Genomic DNA, 22,416 nt, shown 5'->3' with positions numbered 1-22,416 from the left:
CTCCTTTAGCTTTTGGACATTCTCCATTTTACCTTGCAATCCAACCACAGTGATGTTGGTGACAACAAGACGTTGATACTGTGCAGTGAGCTCCTGAACTTTCCACAATAGATTATCAATTTTTCCTGACTGGCGGTCCTCTTCCGACATCTTGTCAAGGAAAGTAACTACAACAATCACACAAGAATCAGGAGCCTGCACAGAAATATTGTTAAGCCATGGCTTTAGGTCAGCAATTCCAGCATCTCCTTCAGTGACATTCCACACAAAGACCTCTTGGACAAAAAACACTGGTGAGTAGCATAGTACACTTCTTGGCCTGCAAAATCCCAAATACTGAAGTGAAAGGATTGTCTGTTCTATACTGGACCACATTTCCACTCACTGACATCCACACCAACTGTGGGTTTATTACCAATTTCTCGTCCTTGCAATTTAGCTACAATTGTAGACTTTCCTACTGCTTGCTTACCAACAAGCACCAGTCTCATGTGAAAATAGCCACAAGCACTGCGTAACCGGCTACCCAGGTAATGAACACAATCAGCAGTAGTAACACGGACACTACTGGGGGGAGATCATTAAGACCATCCAAGTTGAGATTGAGCAGATTCTTCAGTCAACCTAGTTCAGATGGGAGGGCCAGTATCTCAGAGTTGTATGCAATGTTGAGTGTAGTAAGACCAATAAACGAACATACACAATGGGGGACCGTGTGAAATTGATTGTTGCCAATATTCAGATTCTTCAAAGTGGGAGCCACTGCAGAGTTAGGTAAGCTGCTCAAACGATTATAGGACAAGTCAAGTACACACAAAGAAGCAGACCATTCTGGTACATCAGGAATTTTGACAATGTTATTATTATGTGACAAATTTAACTTGTTGATGCTAGGCAGCTCTAACAAGCAGTGAGGAATTTCATGTAGTTTATTCTGCTGCAAATCAAGTTTGGTGCACTGTTTCAGGTAGCTTCCCATTTGTGGTGACAGAGAAGTCAAGCCATTGTTAGCTAATCTTAGCTTTTTTACCCAGTGGATTTTTTGCAACCATGAAATCTCCAACTGTGTCAGTCACAAGCCAAACCACAACACAGTCCCACTCTCCTTGTCAACATCTGTTCTAAGTAGAAGCTCCTCCTAACTGTAGATGCACTGCTTTGTCGTGATATTTCAATAGGAAACACTGTCTTGATAGTGTGATTACACACAACCCGTTGAAGCTCATTAACATCATCTTCTGTTAGTGGTATTTTAGTATCTAGCCCTTGTACATTCTCGGCATACAATTTCAGGATAAGGATTCGATCATTTTCCATGGCTGCTTTGAAAATCAGAAGGGCCGCAGTTACTGCATATTTCTTAAGCCTGCGACTTTCCTCCAAAGCTTTGTCAATATTTGATGCTCCACGAAAGATCAACTTTCCAATGTTACTATGATTACCACTCTCCACAGCAGCTATCAGAGCATCGTCAATGCACTTTTCTTCCAACTGATTGAGAGGTGTCTTCAATAGCTTATTGAGATTTGGGCCATTAATCCTGACTTCTTTGATGATTTCTGTAGAACAGGTAAAAACATCATAAATGAAAACATACCTTGCTACTAGTTGCCATTATTATTACTGTAATAGTAGGATCACAATGGTTCGACAAGTAACGGCCTCTAAAAATCCATCACAACAATTTAGTGATATCATACAGTACAGTAGTATATCATACAGTACAGTAATACTGTATAGTAGGGTTTGGGTTTTCTTGCCTTCAATATTCCTTCAAAACAGCTTGGCAGTATTGGTTAAGTATAACCAAGCCCAAGAATACAGAGCAATCCCAAACCTACCAACAAATTTCTATTGAATTTTAACTGAACTTTTTGCTAACGTACTGATTAACTGATGCCTTCAGCCAAGCATAACTCAACTATGGTTAACACTACAGGCTTGATTTCTTCACTGTTCAGTGTTGCTTCAGCCAGAGACGTGCTTTTTTTTAACTGCAGCAGCCACTGTACATGCATTATGGACTTACCTTTGTCTTCTTTTTGTGCATGCATTATGGACTTACCTTTGTCTTCTTTTTGTGGCTTCAATGCAAGCTTGTTGTAATGCACCTATCAATTTCATGCCCATCCCCAGGTAGGGTTGGGCAATACAGGGGATTTGACTAAGTTTAGTGTCGAATTCTCCAGTACTGGGACTAAGAAGCTTGTCAAAACCCCACTATGTCCCCACCTGATTTCTATAGGGGATTTGATTTACCCATTAAAATAATTTTTGGTTTAGCAAACTGCCGCCATCAATAGCCCCAGGGGTGGTCAAGATGCAGATGTCAAATCTCCTGTAGGTGTATGGGGACCCCTGGGGTGGGGCTTGACATTGATAGGTACATTATGAGAATTGTCCGTAATTTCTGTAGTGAGTGATTTTATTGCAGAGGTACTTCTCGTACTGTTCTTTGTTTGTAACATTGTATAACGGGTAGAGCATACCTGAAAACAAAATGGAATATCCGTTCACTTCCCAGTAATTGCTAGTCGGAACACATTTTTAATCATAGCAATTTTCAGTGACTGGATTGATTGCAGAGGTGCTTCTTGCACTGTTCTTCATTTGTAATGTTGTACAATGGGTGGAACAAAGTTGGAAACAAAGTAATATAGTAACAATGCTTTCCAGTAATTGATGGGTTGAGTCTGACTGGCACCATTCTTTTCTTTGATGTGGTATGCATGGTTCACCAGTGATTGTTATAAAAAACAGTATAAGGAAAAATTAGAAATTTTTTATTTGAGTAGAGATCACAGAAATAACAGCAAGGAAACAAGGGAGGCCATCTACACCTGCAACTTTACTATTGAATATTTACAAGATTAATCCCTACTTTAGTTATAGCTATACTCTGTATTAGGAATTAAATGTCCACCAATACAGCTGCAGCCTGCAGGTCCTCTCTAGTTTCATTGCTCATTATTTCTATGATCCCTACTCAAATATAACTTTTTCTTATACTTGTTAGTATAGTCATTTATCGAACACATTTCAATAAGTGCTCATAATTCTTCATTACAACAACATATGGACTTCCAGTTTGGACTGTTCAACAGAGCAGCCTTTGGTCTCTCTGGGTACCAAGTTGTAAGTAAATCACTCAAGCACATTGCAAGTTATATGCAACACAGTAGAGCCTATCATTTGCCTCTCCTCAAACACCAGTAAGTATTATTGAACAGCGGTATTTCACTCATGACCAATTTTCAAACAGTTCGCACATTCCACTGAATAACTTACAACAAGGAAACTATCCTGCCACTTTGAGGTTTCTATGGGTTATATCTGACTACTGGATAACAACCTGTGACAGAAATTTTATGGAGATTGAATACACACATCATTCACGAGATATTCGGCTACTGAAACCATGGATGTTATAGGTGCCACCATTTTGCTCATAACCTGGTTCTTAAAACCTGGAACTCAAGGAGAACAAAGTCTCCTCTATTGAATAGTCCAAACCAGAAGTACGTGCATTGTTGTGATGTGAGAAGTTATAAGTATTTATTAAAATAATTATAATTTTGTTCGCTTTGTGCCACTGCATATCCACTAGAGCCTCTGGAGCCCTTTACCAATAGAAACTACTGAAGCAAACTATTATAAATGTTGTATTGTTGGTCATTACAGCTCAACAAGTATTTTATTGGTCTTAATCTGTTGTGTAGCTTGCTTAGTATGTTAAGTTCGATAATACGTACCGTTCACTAATAGGCCATTTATGCTATTAGTTGGTTGAATACAATCAAATGTGCACTGAAAACAACCTGGAGTTTCCAATACAAGTTTTTGTCACAGAATTTGCTATTTCTCTGGACTAACTGAATCATGCCTTCTGAAAAGCGGTTAGACACCAACTGAGTCTGAATACAGTAAGTCCACTTTTCATGCACTTCTTGTATAATGGTATCAATGATTTACAATAGAGGAGGCCTCCCCCATCATAAACTAGTGATGGAATTAATTCACAAGAAGTACATTACAGTGTAATGGCTGCATCACTATTATTAGGGCTGGTTCTGGTATCAGTGTTGGGCTGATACTGTTACTTAGTATTGAATTAGTCATTGTGGTACCCATCTATTATGCAAAGCACCCTGAAACGATCACAATATAGCATATCAGAGAAAAAGATTCAATAAGGTTTAATGCAGATAAACACGAGGGATAGACAGTGCAAGGTGTGGAGCCTACTGCTCATCAGTACAAAATGCAGGGGCAGCATGAAAATATATGACAGCTAGTAATTAAGTTGCTGTGCAGGTGCAAGCACAGCATCAGTTCACAGTTGGTGTCAAACCCAGAGGTGAAACAACTTAATGCCTATACAATACAATGATGGACAAACAGCATACAGCAGCAGCAGCAGCAGCAGCAGCAGCAGCAGCAGCAGCAGCAGCAGCAGCAGCAGCAGCAGCAGCAGCAGCAGCAGCAGCAGCAGCAGCAGCAGCAGCAGCAGCAGCAGCAGCAGCAGCAGCAGCAGCAGCAGCAGCAGCAGCAGCAGCAGCAGCAGCAGCAGCAGCAGCAGCAGCAGCAGCAGCAGCAGCAGCAGCAGCAGCAGCAGCAGCAGCAGCAGCAGCAGCAGCAGCAGCAGCAGCAGCAGCAGCAGCAGCAGCAGCAGCAGCAGCAGCAGCAGCAGCAGCAGCAGCAGCAGCAGCAGCAGCAGCAGCAGCAGCAGCAGCAGCAGCAGCAGCAGCAGCAGCAGCAGCAGCAGCAGCAGCAGCAGCAGCAGCAGCAGCAGCAGCAGCAGCAGCAGCAGCAGCAGCAGCAGCAGCAGCAGCAGCAGCAGCAGCAGCAGCAGCAGCACATCCAGCAACAGCAGCACGTGTCACCTGGGCATCAGGATGACCAAAGCTACAATGAAGGAAGTCCTGACAGAGCCGGTTTTCAGTGAAATACCAAGTTTATAATAGAGCTGATGGAGAAACCCACCGCCAACTTAAGGACAGCAAGAAGACTAAGTGGAGTTTTTAATTAACTTATAATACAAGGTAGCTACTAGCTGCGTGGCTTAGCTCATAGCACCTGGCTCTGTGATACTCACTGCCTTAATTCAAGCAGTACTAAAGAGTAAACTTATCCGGCAAAGTAAATGTGAGTTGCATCACTTGAGGAGAAAATTGTGAAGCAGAGAGGTGCACGAGGTGCAGGATGCAGTCATAGTGATTGAGAGCCAGAACTGCTGGATCAGTGGTTGAGGCCAGTTGTGTGGCTTTCCTGGAGTGTTATTGTCGGCTTTGAGAAGTTTCGCCTTTGAGGAGGCCTGGGGCTCAGAATGTGTCACCTTACTTTGTACGCAGGGGGTAATGTATTTGCTGTTTATGATGAGTCAGTGGTATTCAGAGGGTAGGTAAAAACAGTGGACCCAGGGACCAAGGACCCGTAGGAATCCAACTCTTCTTGGAATTTACACACTTCACAATATTTTGTACTTGTACTAGGTACCTTTGCAAGTAGTCTTGCCTAGCTTCAGACACTTTTTCAGACAATAAAACCAGACATGTTGAGTTGGCTCCACTGCTTCAGCCTGTATGCAGCAGTCCTCTGTAGTTAATTACCCAAGCAATTGTGGGCTTACCACCCTCTTGTGATAAATGAGACTAGGCAATGTGGTGGACATGGCTGGCAGCTTTATGATGCAACACTTTGTCAACAGTTAACGTCACTAGAGACAACAGATTTCTTGAAGCATAATGACTCACCCTATGCCATCACATTCCTAGCATATGGTATCAGAAGATAGTGTTTCCCAAACTGTTTACTCGATCAATTGGCTGAAGAGTGTGCTCTCTATAACCCCAAGCCAATCAAATAGGACCATTGGGAAGTGTAATGAGAGGAGGATACAAGAAGAAACATGTGCAAGGAGAGGAGAATGGTATAGAAAGTGGATGCCTGGAATGATGGGAAGTGCATGGCACAACATTGCCAAAGTGCTATGGACCCATGTGCCCAGTTGAGAAAAAGCAAGAGGGTAGGTGTTGGTCCAGTTCCTGAGAAAGACATGCATATTGTGTGATTAGTATGATATTTGTACTAAGAATTTCATTGTTCAAATTGGGCATAGTGTACTAACGGCACATATAAGAACCTATCTGACAAATAGTACAAGTCCTAACCATAGTATGTATGCATACAGAACTTTTTAAGTGGTAGTATATCAGGATCATGGGTAGAGATAAGGTATCACAGCTCAAACAGTTGGAGAGTTATGGTGTGGTGTCAGAGTTTAACAGAATTACTACACTATTGATGTACTCAGTGGACAAAACAATTACAACTCCATATAGATGTTAAATTTTGTAACTATGTGGTAAATGGTATTCTCAATGGCTTTCACATTTGGTTTAACCCTGCATTTTTCCTTGGCATGTCTTGGTCTCTAGTTGCATGTGACCGAGGAATCGTATTGCATTGTATTACACCTAATCTGATGCTTCCAAAATAGAGAGAGGGGGGGGGGGGGGGGGGGGGAAACAAATGACATATGCTGCTTAAGTATTGCATGTAGCCTAAGGTCCAGTGTGTTAGAGCTAAGAGGAATATGCGATTAACCCAGCAGCATTCCTCAGTGGTGGAGGAATACCTCAAGAAAGAGGTTTCAATGAGTAGAGTGATTGGTCCACTTAGTGACAAACCCTCAGGAGTACAAATTAACAGTGTTGGGGGTAACGCGTACATAAGTAACATGTTATGTAATAATTATTACTTTTGTGGTAACAAAGTACTATAACAAAATATGCTATAAAAACAGGTAATATAACTCAAGTTACTTTACTTGCAAATGTAACACGTTACCTAAGCAATGAGGTTACTGTAACGAGTCTAATATTACGTAATATTATTACTTTAAGTAACAAAGTTACTAATCTCGTTAGTAATCCACCGAGTAACGTCTAGCCTATTCACCAGCTTCTTACTTATAACTAAGATTTGCACATTGTCCAACAACGCAATCATGTCACGTGATAAAGTGGTAGTTTCACACGTGACAGCTTAAGGCTGTGGACACAAAGTAATATAATATGTAGTATTATTATAGTTACTTTATTATATGGGTAATATGTAACTGTATAACTAAATAGTTCAGTTGTAAATAATATGTAATATGCAATGAGTTACATTTAAAAAGTAGCTGTCCCAACACTGCAAATTAATAAGTTAGGAGTGATTCTGAAAAACCATCAACCAGGAAAGTGGAGGGTTATATTTTACCTGTCTTCCCCTGATAAAGCCAATGTCAATTACGGAATTAGTTAAGAACTGTTTTTGCAAAGCTACATGTCTGTTGATGATGTAGTGAAACAAATCCAGGAGCAATGCTGGCTAAACTGGATAATCACAGTGCATAGAGGATAGTAATACCAGTACACCCACCTGACAGGTGGTTGCTGGGCATGTCTTGGAATGGACAAACCTAGACTGACCATTTGGCTTGAGGTTTGCTCCTAACAACAAATAATCATCCAGGTAGTACATAATACGCTGCACTTGATGTGACTCAATAATCCATTGAAGTGCATCTGCTAAAATTATATTGGGTCCCCATGACTCCCTTGAATGTCAGTGAGCTTTGGAAACAACACTGACCTGTTGTCAGAATCCCAGTGGCAGACCATAAGACTAAAGGCCCATCAACACTGCTGGGAATTGAAGTAGACACTTAAAACAGAACAGTGCAGCTTCCCAATGAGAAGCTCCACAGGTTACAGGAGATCAGGCGTTGCGTTCCTGCAAGAAGAAAGCCTTGCTGTCCTTGATAGGTCAACTGTAGCATGTGCATGCTGTGTTTTTCAACCAGGAAGGACCTTCTTGAGGAGAATGATTAACATGTCAACGATAACAAAGAAGCTACATACCAGAAATTGACTGAACGGAGGTTTCAAGTCAGATCTGTACTGGTGGGCATGCTTCCTACCCAAATGGAATGGAGTTAGCATGATGACAGGTGTTCTCAGGGGGCCAGTATATGAGACCATAACTTCATGGGGCTGCAGAGCCTACACATGTTCTGGGCAGCTGAAGTGGCCCAAAGATGGAATCAGTACCACATTGCATTCAAAAACCTACTTCCAATTGTTTTTGGCAGTTGCAATGTGGGGCAGAGAATGGCAGGGAAGGTCATTTCAATGTTGATGAGATCAGGGTGGTATAAAAACCAGTATGCAATGCATTTGCCTAGAAGTCTGCACTTCTTCCTAGCAGCATACCAAATTAGGCTGACATCAGAACATATTAAGGGCTCTTGAAACAAGCATGATTTTATTTGCTCAACAGGTATCAACAGTGGTGTCCTCTCTCCTGTTGGTGGACCATCAAGTGGATTGGATGTCTCGAGCTTACTGTCAAGTACTTTAATAAAGGACCAGCTGACTTTACCCACTGCTCCTACAGTATACTGTAGTGCACAAAATAGGTATTTAAGATTTCGCAGAAATGCCATGCTGCAGCCCCTCCCAGCACCTGAGTCTGTCCTTTGTTACTTTGTAGCCCACCTTGCTAATAGTAGCCTGAAGCACTCAATTTAAGCAGCAGTGAGGTTCTTGAATATTGCATAAGGCTTCAGCGACCCCTTTCAGTCACACTTGAGTCACCTATACAATACACCCTAAGAGGAGTTAAGCCAAGAAAGATGATGAGAACAGAGAGGCTACCTGTTGGCCCTGATACTTTAAGGCACATCAAAGCAGTTTAGGACTAAGAAAGTTCAGACTCAGACAAAATTATGCTCTGGGCAGCATGTTGCATGGGCTTTTTGGATTCTTAAGGGCTGGAGTGTTTACAGTTCCGGCAGATAATTCTTTTGACTTGGAGGTCCATCTCTGCTTTTGCAGTAGATAACCCTGCCCAGCCTCAAGTAATTCACACAAAGGGTGTCAAGGCAAGACATCAACAGATTTGTGTCCAGTAGTCTATTTGCTGAACTATCTGGTAGTCAGGGGTAACAAACCTGGGCTATTATTTGTTTTAGACAACACCTGGTGCAAGGAGCACTACAGACAGCAGGCATTGACCAGAGCAAACATTGTGGTCACAGTTCCAGGATTGGAGCTGCAACAATTGCAGAAGAGAAGGGAATAGAAGACTCAATCATCAAGACTCTGTGGAGATGGAACAGTATTGCTTACCTTCAGTATGTTAAAAATTCCAAGGGAACAGTTAGCATCCTACTCTAAATTGTTAAAAGCTAGATCTATTGCTTGGCAGAATCATCTCTAACCATCTTCCCACCTATCTACCAATGACACGTACATACATACTGTATGCAATCATAATATATTTTAATTCTGTACACTTGTTATGGTAGCTTTAGCTTGCAAAAAGGTTACTACATGGATATAGCTAACTTTAAGGTTACAAACTCTTCCATTCTTGAATAAAGCTAAAGCCATGGAAACCATCAGAGTGCATGTGCACCAAAAATTACTAGCTATATACACATACATTATATGTTCATACCAGAGTTACTCAGTCATGCAGTTCTATCATCATAATTATTTCTAAACTCAGGAGCATATGAGGGAGCATATCATGACTGCTGCAGGACACACAGCACATGGATTACAATAGAAAGCAAAGCTTAGTTCAGTTCAGGAGATCCAGCTGGGGAAGCTCTGGAATTAAAATTCTGTCAAGTATATTAGCAGATGATGGCAATATTTATTTACTAGTGCTGAGACAAACACCCTGCTTGAATAGAATTTGCAAGTCTCTTGCTTTGTTATGTGGCATGTGCTAATTATCCACTTGAGTTAAGTGTGGCTGACATGAAGTATGCAGGTAGACCATGCATCCATGGATGCAGTTGAGAGATAAGCTGTGAAAGAGTTCTTTGTGCACATTAAGCACCTCTAAAATAATTATTGCATAAAACTGTTGCTATTTTATGCTCTTGGTGGTGTTTGTGCAGTGCTACTAAGCCAAGATCAGGTTAGGTATAGTAAGATCTAACCTCTCTGTACACTTCGTCCCTTACGCATATGGGACACCCACACATTAGTCTGGTGCCTCCGACCCTATTTTGGTGCTTACAAGCGCCCCGAAAATAGTGTCTGGTCTGTCTAGCATTCAGGACTTGTGTTTAGGAATGCATGATTACACTGCGGCTTGTGTTAGCAAACATATCGAACAGCAAAGAATAGTGATGCTTAAGGGTTTCAATCAGTTAATTTCTATGGGCAGTTGATGTTCAGGCTGTGGAGACGATATTTCTACTTTTCGAGGAAAGGCATCTATTACACACGATGGTAAATGGATATCGTCCCTGGTTTATTCACCCTAAACACAAAAAGAACTCACGCAACTTTCATTTCGTAACCTTCGCCCCAGTATTGACTCTTTACTCATGTCGTGTGGCCAAAATGCATTTAATCGGCAATACTGCGATTTGATTGGACACACCAGTTTTCAGTAATGGTGGCATAAGTCCTTGATTCTAGACAGACCAGACCCTATTTTTGGGGCGCTTGTAAGTGCCTAAATAGGGTCGGCAGCACCAGACTACCCACACATATGGGCATCTCATACAAGTATACACGTATATATGTGTAGCTATGGGAAAAATACACATATGGGTCAGCACATATACGTAATATTTAAACCAGGTGTGCGTCCACAGCTGAGCAAAGGCCAGCTGTGGGCACTTGCCTGGTTTACTGAAATTTGTTTTTGTAAAAACGTGTGTGTGTGTGTGTGTGTGTGTGTGTGTGTGTGTGTGTGTGTGTGTGTGTGTGTGTGTGTGTGTGTGTGTGTGTGTGTGTGTGTGTGTGTGTGTGTGTGTGTGTGTGTGTGTGTGTTAGTGTAGTGGCACAACCAAAAAATTGTGCACTTTTTCATAAAGCCATGAAACTTTCCACATAAATAGTATTCCTCATGACATGTATTTTTAGATATTGTGCCATTGCTGATTTGACCTTTAGTGACCTTTACTGCCATTTTTGTACAGAAAATTGATCATTTTTGTCTTTAACTCCCTGAGGCAGTAATTAATTTGTTAAAACATGGTACCAAACAAAAGATCTTGCAGATAGAAACAACATGGTTTTTATTTGAAGTCAATAGGTGATTTCATTACAAAGTTATGAGCATTTCTACTAGCTGCAAAATTTGATAAATTTATGCATAATTATCTGCCCACAGGTAATTCACACCTTGAGGGCAGGTAAATTTATCAAATTTTGCAGCTAGTAAAAATGCTCATAACTTTGTATTGAAATCACCTATTAACTTCAAATAAAAACCACGTTGTTTCTATCAGCAAGATCTTTTATTTGGTACCATGTTTTAACAAGTTAATTACTGCCTCAGGGAGTTAAAGACAAAAATGATCAATTTTCTGTACAAAAATGGCAGTAAAAGTCACCAAAGGTCAACTCAGCGATGGCACTATACCTAAAATTACATGTCATGAGGAGTACTATCTATGTGGAAAGTTTCATGGTTTTATGAAAAAGTGCACAATATTGCCAATTTTGGGGGCTACACCGCTATACTATGTACCTACCTACCTATGGTTGTTTGTCCGTATGCACCCATGTGAGCAAAAATGTTAAAAATAGTAAAAATCAGCCAGGATGTAAGAATTGAAAACTATATTAAACTTCCACACACATAAACTTCGGTTTCTTCTCGGCGGTCTGAAAAACATGAAATACGGGTACTGGCGACTCTTCATATACTGGTCAACTTTAAAACAATGTTGAAGGCCTCTTAGCCTACCAGAGGTAGTGTATCCTTCGAGTAGAGAGGGGGGTGTCACCTGTACTTATGCGAATGAAAATGAAGGGCAGCTTTGAGGCTTTCTCTATACAATTCGCATGGGAAAATACGACAGACACACTATAAAACAGTTGAGAAGATACTTCTGTGCGTAATTTGCAGTTAAAGTATAGTTATGCTTCCTTAACAATGCATAGCAACGTAATTACCAAATTACAAAATAATTCATGAGTTACAAAATACACTAAATATGCAGTATTTACAAATCTAATTATCTAGCTAAATTAACAATAACAAAAGCACTCGCAATAGCATGAAAATTATACAAGAACACAATTTTTTTGGAATTTTCAACTAGAGTAGGGACCATAGCACATCAATAAAAAGTACTGAAACAAGCTGGAGTAGTGCATGATATTAAATCACAGTAAAACAATAAGAAACGTTATATATATCCCTACTGTGCTCATAACACTTACTGTTTTACTGCAATGTAATATCGTGCACTAGCTTCAGTACTTTTTATCGATGCGCTATGGTCCCTACTCTAGTACTAAAAAAATTTTGTTAACTTTTTTTTTTGCAAATAATTACCCCCCAAAAAACACCTTTGCTGTAAAAAAAAGGTGTCTCCAAGAAACTACAAGTATCTGTAACCCCATGTAAAAAACAGCTCAGCTGTGGTAACTGAAAGAGCTGATATCTGGAGCGGCCAAGAATCAATGTTACTACAGCTGACTATGACTACCAAAGTTTTACCAAGTCATGTATGCAAAAATACCTTGGCTGTAAAACAAGCAAATAAAATAAGTGGCAACCAAAACAGCTGATATCTGAAGCAGCCAAGAATAAAAGTTAAGTTGATATAACTAACTACAATTATTAACTTGCAACATTGAATCTTAATCATTCAACTGTGTTCTATACATTCACCCTTGCTACATCCTAAATTAATTCTTTGTAACTCTAATTGGCTGGTAATTTGGCAGCTTTTTTCATAGTCAGTGTAAAGAAAAAAGGCAGCCAAATTACCAGCCAATTAGAGTTACAAAGAATTAATTTAGGATGTAGCAAGGGTGGATGTATAGAACACAGTTGAATGATTAAGATTCAATGTTGCAAGTTAATAATTGTAGTTAGTTATATCAACTTAACTTTTATTCTTGGCTGCTTCAGATATCAGCTGTTTTGGTTGTCACTTATTTTATTTGCTTGTTTTACAGCCAAGGTATTTTTGCATGGACTTGGTAAAACTTTGGTAATCATAGTCAGCTGTAGTAGCATTGATTCTTGGCCGCTCCAGATATCAGCTCTTTCAGTTACCAATTAATTTCATGGAGTGTTTTTCTACAGCTGAGCTATATTTACATGGGATTACAGATACCTGTAGTTTCTTGGACGCACCTTATTTACAGCAAAGGTGTTTTTTGGGGGGGATATCACAAATTTTTGCCAGTTATATAATTACAGACTCAAATGTTCTAGAATTCTGCGTTGTATGCGACCAAACACAAATTTGCTGAAAAGTGGTGAGCGTATAACATATAATCCTATAGTAGCTGTTAATTATTAGGACAAGGGCCAGTGGAAATTACTGCAATTTTCTGGTAAGGCCAAGTAATGGACACAGTCAGGGAAGATGTGTGTAAAGCACTTATTTGCAAACCATGCTTCTCTAGGTGATCTTGGGGAATGCCACCATCTTGAAATAGCAACTCTGTGATTGCATCTGGGATCTGGGAGTGTTTTTAGACAGAGATGTAAATATTCATCTATATTGTTCGTTGACTGTTCTGTTAGAGTATTTTATTGCCTGACTGTTCTATTAGAGTATATCAATCATTCTGCACTTATCAATGAATAAAACCTGCTACAGCCACTGCCATAGTGGCCGTAGTGTCCTAAGGACAACTTATCAACTTGGTTTGCCACTCGTATGGCTGAGGTAATTATGCTCATGATTCTTTGCATTATTCTATCAGAATTTCCTGGAAAAAGCTTGCATTAGCTCCAAAATTTATGCATTATTCTCAAAATTATTCCAATACATTGACTGTTTATTTAAATTCTATGGTTAATTATTGCACATAAACAAGATATTTTATTGTTCTTATAGAGTAGTATGCAAAAATAGGATGGATTGCTTTATTAGAGTACATATAGGTGAATGTTCTATTAGAGTATATCGATTGTTCATTCATATAATTCTTTCAAAATGCTAGCATAAATACACATGTCACTCCCTAGTTAAGCTATGAGGATCTACCAGCCTGGAATATTGATTTTTTTGTACATTCTCTTTTTAATTCAGTGCCTGCTAGATTGTGTCGTAAGATATCCGAGCAAGTTTGGTGTTGCGACCAATGTTCCAGGTTAGTTGCTTGTGTGTTTAATTTAAGGTTAAGTTCAGTGCCTGCTTGCTCTTTTACAGGTCTCACTTAATCTTGTGTCGTCATGCAGACATCCATGAAATTTGAATATTGTGCAAGCTGCGTGGAACAACCCCAACTCATATACACAGTCACCGCCAAACCTTGAACCACATTCAAGCAATCCGTTACAAAATAGTTGAAAGCCACAACACAAGCTCATACACAGTCACCAGCAAACCACGAACCACATTCCAGCAATCTGTTACAAACTTTTGTTGCATCATGGTATGTGCATATTGATTAATGAAAGCCACAACACAAGCTCCATGGTGCATTAATGGAATAAGTTCCACCTGACTGACAATTATCACGTCAGGGGAAATCTCTTGGAAAGTCCCTGTACAGTAACACCTCAAGTAAAAAGTGAACAAACGTGATACGCGATTTATATTATTATTATTGGTGGCAGTCCATGTCTTGAGAGGGAAGTACAAATAAATAATTAAACATTTCTTCAGCAGCGCACAAACAATTCTTGACAGCTTAGCCAATTTAGAAGTCCTGGAACTGTAGGTGGAAGAATTTATGTACAGTGAAACCTGTCTAATCAGGACACTGTGTAGTAAGGTCATAGCCAGGCCAACTTGTAAATCCTCAAATGTGTAATTTGTGTATAAAGTGACATGAGTTTGGGTGTGTTGTATTTAATGCCCGCCTGTCAGTTTTTACAGGTAAACTGGCCATAGTATGCAGTAGCAGTTGGATGTGGTCATGGTACATACATACCTTGGGCAGTGGGACCAGGTAGGATGTCATGAATTTCGGGTCAATTTACATACAGAAAGAATTGTATTATCTTGAATTGTCAACTGTACATGGATCGACTGTAGTAACATCAAGGGTGTAGTGAATTTCCAGGTTGGTCTATGTACATACTAAGGAATATAGTTGTTTATTATTTCTGGATCAGAGGTATACTGTTATGATGGCACTAAACTAATACCCATCAGTTTACATGTTGTGCTTATGAACCTATCGATGTCATGCCCCACCCCCGGGGAGGGTGGGGGAATACAGGGGATTTGACAACTAGTGTCAAATTCCCCAGTACTGGGGCCAAGAAGCTTGTCAAAACCTTACTATGTCCCCACCTCAATAGAGGGATTTGATTTACCTATTAAAATAATTTTTGGTTCAGCAAACTGCCGCCGTCAAAAGCTCCAGGAATGGGGCAAGTGTAGATATCAAATCCCCAGTAGGTGTATGGGGACCCCAGGGGGTGGGGGGTGGGGCTTGACATTGATAGGTGCATTATAAAGATATTTTCCAGTATCCAGATTTAATGCCCACTTGTTGATTTTTTTGTAGGCCAATTGTGTCGTCAGATATCCAAGCAAGTGTCTGGTGCTGTGACCGATGTTCCAGGTTAGTTACATGTGTGTTTAATTGGTAAAGTTCAGTGCCTGCTTGTTACAGGTCTCACTTAATCTTGTGTCGTCATGCAGCCAAGAAATCATCACTGGTGTTAAACTATTTTTAATAATGTCTTAATGTTGATTAAAGTTGTGTTACGTGTTGTAATAGCATTGTTGTATGGCAAGAAATTTTCATCGATTTCGTGGCCATCTTATCCACGAAATTTGAATATTGTGCAAGTTGTGTGGAACACCCCAACTCATATACACAGCCACATGAACCACATGCCAGCAATTCATTACAAAACTTGAAAGCCACCACAGAAGGTCTTACACAGTCACTGGCAAACCACATTGCATAATGATTAATGAAAGGCACAACACAAGCTCCATGGTGGACACTACATAGAGGTGGTAGGTGGTAACCCCTATAGGCTTGTTGCCTTTTGTATTCACCTTACAGCCTTACCTTTGTGGTTAATCTATTAAAAATTAAAGAGAAATTGAAGATTATGCTTAAAACACCTTCCCTAGTGACTTTATTCTTCACACCTTGCATCTGGTGATGATAAACGTTCTTCACACCTTGTTTATAAGACATCTAGCGATTATAAAACGCTCTCATGGGGCATGGCATAAATCAGGAATCTAAAAGATTTCTGCTTAAAACACCATCCCTAGGGAACTTACAGTTCTGCACGCTTTCACAACTTGTTTATCAGACATTAGAGTTTGTGTCCATGTCGTGTTTTTAAAAGTTATTGTAGGGATTAGAGGTTTGAATGGAGAAAATACGCATAGGGCCAACCAGAATTAGATAATGTCAGTGCTAGATGGCCAGTATAAAAACGGGTAAGTTGACTAGTATAATGTGATGGTAGAAGGTAGAGAAATAAAGTGAAATATGTGTAAATACACCTATTTTTTTTATTTTCGCGAGGTCGCAAGAAAACTACGATGACTCCTAAAGATTTTTTTATATGACATAACACAATACAAATCTATTGAGAGATGTTGCATAATCCAGGACTAATATTGCAAACCGACCCTACATGTTAATAACTCATAGTAGTGGCCGTGCCTCTTTTAATTGGGCGTGTGCTTTGTAGTTTCTTGGCCGCACGCCTCACTACCGTGAGTCTTGATTATGGCTGGTGAACCTACGCACACCGCATCTGAAATGGCACCGCGCTCCCCAGCTATATCAATTATTATCTGAAAAATGAAGTATCCATTACGCTTCGTTGCTAGCAGTGTTGGGACATTTACTTTTTAAATGTAACTCGTTACATATTACATATTATTTACAACTGAACTATTTAGTTACAGTTACATAATACCCATATAATAAAGTAATTATAATAATATTACATATTATATTACTTTGTGTCTACAGCCTTAAGCTGTCATGTGTGAAACTACTACCTTATCACGTGACATGATTGCGTTGTTGGACAATGTGCAAATATTGGTTAGGCCACTCCAAATAAATTTTCTGTTTCCCGTCCACCACCCGCATCTGGTTACTGTCAGCTCTATATACTCCATTATTTTCCAGTTATTCTTGCATTCTGAAAAGACTTGGTAAAAGCCATCTTGTAACAGTGTCAGCTCACGTGTCAGCAATGCTATCAAGTCAGCAAATTCATGCTTGTGTTATTATTTTTAAGGTGCAAGCATTAAACATGCTTTTATGCAGCTTTTTATGGCTGGGTCAGGCAAATAATGGCTTGAATGGCTGCCAATTTTATAATGAAATAATGGAAATGGACCGCCCTCCCACATGCAAATTTGCCTGAGTCCAGGACAGGAAGCAGAGAATTTATTTGGAGTGGCCTTATAAGCAAGAAGCTGGTGAATAAGCTTCATTCAGTAGGCTTTGTTACTTCGTAGTGGCTAGGCATTACTCAGTGGATTACTAACAAGATTAGTAACTTCGTTACTTAAAGTAATAATTGGGGCAAGCCTGAGCGAGCCCCACACTAGGGAGTCAGCGGTGTAATGGATAGGCTTACAATAAATTATGATATAAAGCAGATACCTTACACGTGCTTCCAGACCATTTGGTGTGCATAGTCCATACAAGTGCGTGTAATCATCCATTGCATGGAGGACTTAACACGTAGATTACTGCTTAGCCATATTTGGTATGTGTAACGGTTCATTTCACGAAGGAGTTAACGGCTTAGATTACTGCTTAGCCATACAAGTGCGTGTATCGTTCATTCCACGGAGGAGTTAACGGCGTAGATTACTGCTTAGCCATATTTGGTATGTGTAATGGTTCATTCAAGGAGCAGTTAATGGCATAGATTATTGCTTAGCCGTATTTGGTATGTGTAATGGTTCATTTCACAGAAAGTAACGGCGTAGACCACTGCTTAGCCATATTTGGTATGTGTAATGGTTCATATCATGAGAGTTATTGGTGTAGATTACTGTTATGCCATGTGAGTGAGCCAAGTGTAACTATTGAATGGATATGGAGGAACGTCTTTGACGTAGGAGGGAGCAGTACAGGCCCAGAAGGGATACAGAAACTCCTGAAGAGGCAGAAAGGAGAAGGCATAGAAACCGTGAATATAAGCGGCATCGAAGAGCTGCAATAATGTAAAAAGAAGCAGCTAAAGTAGAATACTCTCAGATCAAAGACTTGACCGTATACCATTAATGAAAGCCTTGCAGATGTGTACATAGTGATTTTGTACAGGCTATATTGATTCTTAGACACTCTCCTCCATAAAATATTATGCATAAAATATTATGAACTCTTTGCAATTCCAGAATTTCTTACATTGTTTCTGCCATCAACACTTCAAAAATATACACTCAGGCTCGTCCCACGATGCTGTTAGCATCTGTCTAGTAGTATGTAATATTAGACTTGTTACAGTAACTTCATTACTTAGGTAACACATTACATTTGCAAGTAAAGTAACTTGAGTTATAATACCTGTTTTTACAGCGTATTTCGTTGTATTACTTCGTACCCACAAAAGTAATAATTATTACGTAACGCAGTAACACGTTACCCCAACACTGGTTGCCAGCTATGTTCAACCCGTTACACAGCATTTCGAATCAAGAATTGTTCAAAAAGCACCTCTGCAATCCATGCATACCGAAAGAAATGGTGCCGCATGCCCCAGTTATATTAATTATCATCTGAAAAGCGAAGTATCTATTACGCTTTGTTGTCAGCTATGTTCAACCCCGTTACACAGCAGTACGAATCAAGAACTGTTTAAAAAACACCTCTGCAATCAAAGTAACTACTATGAAAATACGGACGATTTCCATTACAAAGGGAAGCCATCACGTGCTACCACCAAATTGACACTTTTTGCTGTCATCAAAGGATAAATGGGACACAAAGGAGGACACTGGTAAGTCCATGAAGAATGCATTGTACATACTGTGGTATGCCCAAAGGCACCTCTCAGGCCAAAGCAACGTCAAACAGTGAAAAAATCAAGCCTGTAGCCTTAGCCGTTATCAAGTTACGATTGTCTGAAGGCATCAGGCAGTCAGTCAATAGAAATTTCATTAAGTAAATGTTTTTTTAAATTCTGTAGCAACTTGTTGAAAGTGTTTCAGGTCGATCTGAAAGCTTGTTTGAGCTTAGCTTTACCTAACCAATACTGCCTCATCATTGTCAGGGAAAATTGAGGTTGGTTATTGGGTGATGTTATTTCGTGGGCCACGCCCACTCCAAACATGGTTGATTAATTGCCTTTTTTGTTAGAATGGGATGCATGGGTGCCTGGTTTTTAGAACTATAACATCAATTTGTTTCCCCTGCACTAGATGGAATGCTCTTGCCATCACCCCCAGCACTGCTGGATAACACAAAGCTATTCTAGGCAGGGGCAGATCCAGGGGGGGTTCAAAGAATCCCCTATTGAAAGAGCCTCTCTTACTCGAGATACTCTAATAGAGCAGTCACAGTATTAAGAGGAGCAGTGTAGCAGGCTACACATGGAGTTATAAATAAGGAAATATAGTTGATGAGGGTATCTATGGTGAGGGTATCTATAGTGAGGGGCAGCTATTGTCAACAGGTGATGACCTTTCTTTTTTTTTGTTTGTCTTCTACTTACAGCTAGGCGATTCCAGAGTGGAACCCCCCTTTTAAAAAGTCTGGATCTGCCCCTGCTAGGGAATCAGCATTAAGCCAGCCCTTTAGGCCACTCCAAGAAAATTCATGGTTTCCCATTTCCCACCCGCATGCAGATTCTCTTCCCGCATGGTCATTCATTATTGCTGTCAACTGAACATATTTATTCATTATTTATCCTGTGGTTGCATAGTAGTAACTAGTTCAGCATTCAGAAAGCCCATTTAGCTAGCTTTTCACTGTTAAGGTTCTTAGTTTAAATATTTCTACTGTATTCTTACTAGTCTTGCATGGCCAGACCGCTTTATTCCGTGTATTGGGTGGGTCTGGTGCAACTCCAATAGCTGTTTACTTCTGAGCCATTCCCAGACACTGGGGACGCTAATTGAATAACATTGGCTGCAAAGGAGGTGCCGATGACATCAGTAAGTAAACTCATAGATATTATATAGCACGTAGTATCATAGATAATATATACCTTACCTATGCATGGTAGTATATACTATCTATGGTAAACTTGAGATGGCTTCGATCTGTTATCCTTTAAACGAATCTTAATTTGCTCTGATGTCTCTTTTATAGCGTCTTGAAAGTTCATCCTCATCGTGTAACAAGACTCACAACCGGAGCAGGAGTGTACGAATACTTCATTGTTTACTGACGTCATAGTGCCTCCTTTGCGGCCAATGTTATTCAATTAGCGTCCCCAGAGTCTGGGGACGGCTCAGAAGTAAACAGCTATTGGAGTTGCACCAGACCCTTTTTCCCCACCCAATACACGGAAAAAAAGCGGTCTGGCCACGCGAGACTATATTCTTAGGCCAATGAAACTTGAGTAGCAGTTTCGCGTCATCGCCCGCATGCTTTTGATACACCCGCATGGAATTTCATTATTGGTATTTCAGATCGAAATACTCTAATAGAACAGTCACTTTTACTCTAATAGAGCAATCAGCTATACTCTAATGGAAAAATCACTTGTTATAGATTAGTAACGTACTTTAGCTATTTAATGCAAGAATAATCAGTGTAGATCTCACTGTTTTTTGGCAGAAATCTTCATGTTTGGATGTGTGTTGTGCTTTCGGAAAAATAATGAATAATGAATAATAACCGCCCGCCCGCATCAAATTTTCAAAAATCTGAGCGAGAAACTGGTAATCAAGTTTCATTGGCCTTACCTGTTACTATAGTGTTAGTTATGAATTTCGAAAATTAGTGGAAATATCTATAATAAATAGCTAAGGCCACACCCTTAGTTTCTGGTCACCCGCCCGCACACTTAAGTGCATGTGACCCAGTAAAAACCATTACTGCACTACTAAAACGTTTCTAACTAGTTTTATTATAGTAGTCGAGTCGACTTCTGTTACCAGAATAACTTTAGTACAGTATGTAGCATTAACCACTAGTATAACTAGCTCTAATGATTAGTCTAGTACCAGACCTTGACTTTGACTTCCTATTACTGATCACTGGTACACTACTGGAAAGCCAGTAACATTCACTGAGCTCAAACTTCAACTTTTCCATAAATAACTGCTTGGTCCTAGATAGGCAAGTGGTTAAAACATCAACTTTTCCACAGATCAACCTGCTGCATTTTTGCAGAAGCATAATTTGTTATGCTGTTAGTCTTAGTATTAGTGTTACAGGTGAAGGCTCAAGGAGCCTGCAAAGCCTGATCTGTACATAAATGAATTAACAAATTACACAGCAAAATGTTATAAGTACAATGTTGGTTAAGCTTGGCTAATACAATTGGTTAAATTGAGCAAATGATACTACATCACAGTATACATTACTGGGAGTCTATAGTCCTGATCATCCGCCCGCCTGCATCCCTTTTTATTTATTTATTTATTTAATAATGCTTTACAGCACAAGTGCTGAAGGTCTTTGTTGGCTAGGGAGTGACCAGAAACTAAGGTATGACTTGGAGTGGCCTAATGGATAATGAACTGCCCGCCTGCATGTATTTTTAAGGTCAATGAAATGGGAAACAAGGAATTTTGTTGGAGTGGCCTTATAGATCAATGCTGGAGCAATCAAACAAATATTTCTCATCAATTATTAATGATGGTTCTCTCTCTCTTTGAAAAATGAAGATCCTTACCAGCACTCTTCAGTATCTTCACCACAGCAAGTTTAGAACTCAGCTCTGCTGTCTGTATCGGAGTTTTCCCATACTCACCAATGTTGGAAATATCAGCACTGCTTTTTAGCAATACTCGAACGCACGGTCCACGTGACCACTAGACGCTGCTAGATCAGGATGCAGTGGGGTGTAACCACTGTTCGCACGACAGTTAACATCTCCGTCAGTAACAGTAACAGTTGATCCAGTAACAGTTGCAACACTTTCGAGTGGCCGTTACTCACTGCTTCGTGTAGTGGCGTGTACCCAAACACTCCGCGACGTACGGTGCGCTAATCGCGATGCGAGATCAGTGCAAGAGGTGATTAACTCTTCAATCTTTTCAAACTTTCCTTCTTTACACCACGTATGAAGTCGGCCATCGTCGTTTACCACTCCGCCACCTTGATCCGTGCATAGTCTATTATCTATGATCCGTGCACCATTGGATTTTGGACTTCCCCTAAAGGGAAATAGTATCCGGGAAAATGAAGCACTTACAAACGGAGGATTACAAGTACAGTGTGTGAAAATCACGTGAAGTGACTGAAAAGATGGGTGTCGTTTGGTACGTCCAGCGGATAAGGTGAGTGTTACAAAATAAGC

General features: G+C 40.0%; 1 protein-coding gene and 1 pseudogene across 1 annotated transcript in view; one reads left to right on the top strand and one right to left on the bottom strand.

Moving 5' to 3' along the window:
- Positions 1-7: 7 nt before the first annotated feature.
- Positions 8-22,278, bottom strand: LOC136236771 (ankycorbin-like; annotated as a pseudogene).
- LOC136268049 (leucine-rich repeat serine/threonine-protein kinase 2-like) overlaps positions 22,279-22,416 on the top strand; it is a 20,763-nt gene continuing 20,625 nt past the window's right edge. The window contains exon 1 of the mRNA XM_066063284.1: positions 22,279-22,396. The gene's annotated coding sequence lies outside the window, so the exon portion shown is untranslated. The remainder of the gene's footprint in view (positions 22,397-22,416) is intronic.

Source organism: Dysidea avara, chromosome 10 (assembly GCF_963678975.1).
Source record: "Dysidea avara chromosome 10, odDysAvar1.4, whole genome shotgun sequence".
NCBI classification, from domain to species: Eukaryota; Metazoa; Porifera; class Demospongiae; order Dictyoceratida; family Dysideidae; genus Dysidea; species Dysidea avara.
The sequence above is the reverse complement of the archived record's forward strand: the minus strand, read 5'-3'. Positions and strand labels throughout refer to the sequence as shown.